This window comes from Aethalodelphis obliquidens, unplaced genomic scaffold (assembly GCF_003676395.1).
Source record: "Aethalodelphis obliquidens isolate GAN/ISIS:26980383/991018 unplaced genomic scaffold, ASM367639v1 scaffold7, whole genome shotgun sequence".
In the NCBI taxonomy this organism is placed as follows: Eukaryota; Metazoa; Chordata; class Mammalia; order Artiodactyla; family Delphinidae; genus Aethalodelphis; species Aethalodelphis obliquidens.
In genome coordinates this window covers 16,608,499-16,614,483 of record NW_020837951.1, presented here as the reverse complement: position 1 = coordinate 16,614,483, position 5,985 = coordinate 16,608,499, and the positions used below count along the sequence as shown (strand labels likewise).

Genomic DNA, 5,985 nt, shown 5'->3' with positions numbered 1-5,985 from the left:
AAATGCAAGCTTAGAGAGGCATGAAACAGAGGACGTGTTGTTCAAAATGTACAAACGGCCTTGGTGTAGTGTTTGTTAGGAAGCTAGGTTAGGTGGGATAACATAGTGAGTGGACTAAGGCTGAGAAACTATGGAGCAACGAGATGCATTTTAGGCAGCAGGGAATTTAGAAGGATTTTATTCTAACAAAGCAACATTGAGATGTGCATTTGTCCCCCTTTGACATTTGCCTCTGTTGTTCTCTCTCTCTCTCTGGAATATTCTTTCTCCTCTGTTTTCCTGATGAGGGTCTACTCACTTGTGCTTTAGCTGAAATAACTTCTCCCTGCTCAGTAGAATCAATCTTTCTTTCTGTACTTTGGACTCAAGTTATTTAGGTGACATGTGTGTCTTTGCCTAGATTTGAAGATATTTATACAGCAAATATTATGCTTTATTAATCTTTGAATCTTTTTACTCTTTAACACCTAGGCTTTCTCCTGGCACATGCTACCTGTTCAATAAACAGTTGCTGAATTAAACAGGATAGGAAAAGCCATGCCATCAATTACAGCTTAAGGATTCACCATCTCCACTCGTTATATTTGACTTGAGTGTTGATCAAAGGGTATTTACCAACAAAACCATGTATTCAGTCTAGTGCTGTCTCCACAGAGACTTTGCTGCAGAGCAAAGGGTTGGGAGTTAAAAGGCCTCTTGCATCACAGACAAATTGATGGCTCAATTTCTCCTGTCAGGGTTTCAAGTCCAGATGCTGGGTACCACCAAAAAGCACAGCTGGATCTTCTTATGCCAGCTGGAAAGGAACGAACAAAAGGATAGAAACAGCACCCACCATTTCACCTGCCTTTGCTACTAGCTCTTCGGAAACAACAGCTGTCTACCAGGCCATTCTCAACGCCAAGTGTGCATGGCATAATAATGGCAGTTATCATTTCTAGTGCACGTACCACAATTCAGACACTGTGATAAGCATGTCCTGTAAATTTGCATGTAATATTTACAACAAACCTGCAAGGTAGACGTTCGCATTCCCTTTTCATAGATGGGGAGACTGAGGCAGTGAGTGGTTAAATAACATGCCGAAAGTTGTTCAAATGGTACCGGTGAGTGTTGGAACTGGGAATTAAGCTTAGGCTGTCTGACTCCAAAGCCCAGGTCTGTAACCATTCTGTCATTTTGTCTCAAGGAATTAAAAAGGATGCTCTGAGAGTCAGGGAATGTGCTAGCAGGTGCAGGGAGGGCATGAAGAACTTCAGGCCAACCAGGGGTCTTTAAATCTACACCCCCATTGTCATCAAGTCCCATCGACGCAATAGCAGTGGGACACACAGGAGCATTTGAAAATGTTTCTATTGATTGGAAGTGAATAATTATTACCTTTTCTATATTGCGGATTCACTACCAGAAAGTAATAGCAGAAATGCTAAACAAGATTAATGGCCACGTTTCATTATGTTTAATGCAAACTATTGATTTTAAAGTGGTGTAAGGTATGGCGGTTTATTACAATAAAACAATAAAATAGACTATATGAAATAATTGAGAATAATCTTTTCCCTTTTTTTGCTGAGGCTATGGGACATAATGTGCCGTGCATGTGAAGGCATTTATGGCGAGCTCTATCCAGCAATGGCAGTTTAAGCACTCTATAAAGAAGCACTGTGGAACCAGAGTATTATAAATAATCAGCAATAAAGCTGGTAAATGGGCCTTTAATTTGATTCCATTATGTCACAGGATCACAAGGACCAAGGAGGCCCAGCATCAAAAACACTAACTGCTGAGCAGAACACTAAGTACATCAGATAGCCTCAAGGTGGCCTTCCCACCAGGGAATTTTCAGGTAAGAGCTGACCATTGGTGTCTGGATGTGGGGTAATACGTTACATGTGAACCGATGCATCTGCAGTCAATGACCCCCAACTCCCATCACAAGAGTCCAGCCTCCTAACAGTCTTCCTCACCAGGCTTTGTTTCTCCTCTACTTTCATTCACTTTATCCATTTCCAGAGCTAACAGTCGACACCCTCAGAAGCAATTTCTCTCTGGACTCATTCATTCTGCTGATTAGGGCCTTAGAGGCTGTTGAAAGAATGTATGATTTAATCGCCAGAAGCAGACCATAAAGGATGAAGGAGGGGACAGGCCAACTGTACATGTTATGTTAATCAGGCCACACCTGGAGTAGCGAATGCAGGTCTACACCAAACTCCAAAAGCAGATGAACGCTGGACACACTGAGGAGAGAGAAGGATGATGAGGAGATGAAGGCAAAATCATGGCAAATGAAGCGTGAGGCCGGACCTGTGGTTGTTGAAACTAAAGGAGACTCAGGCAAATGTAAGAATTGTTGGCTAATATTTAAAAGGCTGACATATGAAGGAAGATTTGGGCTTGTTTTGTGTAGCCCTAGAAGGGAGAAATTTGGTGTCAGCCAGACACCGGCTTGGGTGCAAACCTATGCAAGTGAGTGAATCTTGTCTGTACAATAGAGATAATACTAATACTTACCCCACAGGGTTTAGGGGTGAATCAAGTGAGACAAAACAGAGCAAGGGCTTAGCACAGTGCTTGGTACAAAGCAAGAACTCAACAAACACTAGCTTAAAAAAATAAACACCGACAATAACAAAAGGAAAACTGGAAGGCCGACGGCACCTTTCTTTGAGGAGTTGGAACAGACATAGTTGACGCTGAAATTGGGGTCAAGGGGGTTTGAACTAGTTCCATAAAACTACAAAGCATCTGGGAGGTCCTATCTGAGTTTGGAGTGGGAAAGTCAGACAATTCTTTTCCTTTAAAAGTATAGTGGATTAGCTTTTCCTCAGCTGCAGCTAAGGTGTTCTGGCCTTCCGAGGAAGCTAAGGCCACGTCGGGGTGAGTCCCTCACTTCATCCGGTGACTAGCACCGCGCCCGGCAGTCCCTGCCTAGCGCTCGCCCACACCATGGCCTCCGTCTCTCGGAGCTCGCCTGTATCTGCTTGGCCCTCATCCTGCATGACGATGAGGTGACGGTCACGGAGGATAAGATCAATGCTCTCATTAAAGCAGCCAATGTAAATGTTGAACCTTTCTGGCCAGGCTTGTTTGCAAAGGCTTTGGCCATTGTCAACATCAGGAGGCTCATCTGCAACGTGGGGGCAGGTGGACCTGACCCAGCAGCTGGTGCTACACCAGCAGGAGGTCCTGCCCCCTCCACCACTGCTGCCCCAGCTGAGGAGAAGAAAGTGGAAGCAAAGAAAGAAGAATCTGAAGAGTCTGATGATGACATGGGCTTTGGTCTTTTTGACTAAACCTCTTTAGTAAAACGTTCAATAAAAAGCTGAGCTCAAAAAAAAAAAAAAAGTATAGTGGATTAAAAAAGAAAGCCAGGGGGGTTGGGAGCCCGGGGTGGGGGGGAAAAATGAAAGCCAAATTTAGACCAATTTTAGATGCAAGCATGGGGCCAGAGGAAAGGTCAAGAGGAGGGATAAACAAGGGAATGGGGAGAAAGTGAGTAGAAGGGGTAGAAACGAGAGGTGACGACTAGTTCTTAAAACTTTCATGAGTTGTCTGTGGCTCACTTTGGTGGCCTCTGATTACGTAGTGAGTAGGATGGTTGGCTTTTAATAGTCTTAAGCTTAGAGTGGGTACCAAAAGACAGATTCCAAGTGGGTATGAGGAAGACATTCCTAACTGGGAGGCAGTATACTATAATAGGTTATGGCAGGAAGTAGCATGCTAGTTAAGAGCACAGGCTCTGGAGTCAGACTGCCCAGATTCTGGTCCTGACCACTCCAGTAAGACCCGCCTAACCTCTCTTTGCCTCCACTTCCTCATCTGAGAAACAGGTGTGATAATGAAACCTACCTCTTTAGTTTATAAGGATTTAATGAAAATGATGCATATAATGATAGTAATGATGGTATGGGTTTCCACACATGAGTCTAGGGTCAGCAGCTGAAAGTAGAAGGGCTTTGATTAATTTCACCACCCATATGTCTGAGCAGCAAGCCATGCCCATTTCCCTGGGGTGAGAGCCTATTGTTTATTCCACTACCCACGGCAGAAAGGACATTGATTAAAATAAATTTTTGCTTTAAAAAAAAAAATGCCAGGGACATCTGGGGCTAGGGTTCAATTACAAGAACGTGCTTCAAAGAGCAATTTGGAGGAAGCGGTCCCTTCCCAGCCAGGATATAGATATAGATATAGATATACACACACACACACACTGATCACAATGGAAGCTGAAATTATTGAGGGCAGTTTTAAACCCTGATCCTGGCAGAACTTTGTATCATCTCTTTCTAGACTCTCATCCTCTTCCAAAACTCACGGAGGTATTGAAAGTGGGACTGGGAGTTGTTGTATTCTTTGCAGCCTGGGTCCTTTCTCCTTCTTTCTACCAAGGAAAACCTATTAGATTCCATATCCTCTAGGGTCATCCATGAGATCTTCCCATACCCCTCCCTGCTGTTCTACTTCTCTGAAGTCCTTTAATTTTATGGAACACAAACCCAGGAGTCCGGTCAGACCACTAGAGTTTGTTGTTTTGCCAAAAGATGCAAACCTGTACCTTGACCTTGCCTCCGAATCCTCATGTCCCAACCCCACTCATCACTCACAAAAAGTCCTCCAACTTAAAACTGAGTGTAAACACTGTGTGAGCAAGGAACCCTTCTGCTTGGTCTCTCCTAACCAGTAGCACCAGTTATCTTGGGTATGTAACTTTTTCTCCCTGAACCACAATTTTCATTTATTCAGGGATGGTAGGGTTTCATTGAGCAGATTATGAGCGTGTGTGGAAGACAGTGTCTGTTGTCTAAACAACAGCTACCTCCCCTTATTCCATTTAACAGAACCCCAGCACCAAGCTCTAGGTGATGGGACATGGTCCATCTAAGTGAATAATTTCATATCCATCTGCCCCCTGCAGGTAGAGAAGGCTCCTCATGCAGATATGGCCAAGGAGACTCAAGGGGAAGTCAGCCAGAGTGTGGTTCCAGGAAAACTCTAGTTTTCCTGATGAAAATGACCTGAGGCTCATCTTTCTTCCCTTCTTCCTGCACTGAAGGCTGACTTGCAGGCCCTGGTATTACTAAGCCTCTGAACAATGCCAGCTGACACCTACCTTGACACTCATAATTTGAGAAACATAAGCCTCTGTTTATTTAAGCTATTCCTAGTCAGGGTTTTAATTACTTGCAGCCCAAAACATCCCTAACTGATATTGGGAGGGTGGTTGAATTTTAGGCTGAGGAAACTAGTTAAGCAGAAATGAAGAGATATGAAAGTGGTTAGTGTTTAAGGGGAAGAGAGGATGCTATGGGATAGTGTTAGGGAACAGATGGGCAAGATGGAGATGAAACATAGTGGGAGGTTGGGTCAATTTAGAAGACTGAACAGCAGGTGTTCTCAATACTGGCTTGCACATTTGAATCACCTGGAGAGCTTTGGGAACTGATGCAGGCTCAGGCTCCTCCCTATCAGATTCAAAACGAATTGATCTGGAGTAAGGACAGGGCATCTGCAGTTGAAAAAATCTCCCAAGCACTGAACATCAGGGCTGAGGACTACCACCTTATAAGGTATTACATGGCCAGGTCCCTAGCTTCCTGTCCACCTTCACTTCTCTCCCTTGAGCAGTAGGCTCTCAACACACTGCCCTTCTTGAGCACATCATAGGGTTTCTCACCTCCCACTCATGCTCCGAGCTTTACCCAGATTGTCACTCCTTCAGACTCCAGAGACCTCCCCCAGCCTCCTCCTACCAACCTAAGTGGGATGTCCTCTCTTGTTCTCTTATAGTAGTGTTTATTTCTTAACTAGATAGTTCAAAGCTATATATTTATTTTTGTGCTCTTTGTTTATTTACTTATTTCTCTACTGTGAGAGCAAATGTCGTTGCCCATTTTCATCACTGCTATATCTCCCAATACCTTGTACAATATGCCTGCCATATACTGGGTACTAAATAACTATTTGTAAAGTGAATTAATA

The 5,985-nt window shown here is 43.9% G+C and overlaps 1 pseudogene; it reads left to right on the top strand.

Moving 5' to 3' along the window:
* Positions 1 to 1,079: 1,079 nt before the first annotated feature.
* On the top strand, positions 1,080 to 3,333 carry LOC113619405 (60S acidic ribosomal protein P1 pseudogene; annotated as a pseudogene).
* The last annotated feature ends 2,652 nt before the right edge of the window (positions 3,334 to 5,985 follow it).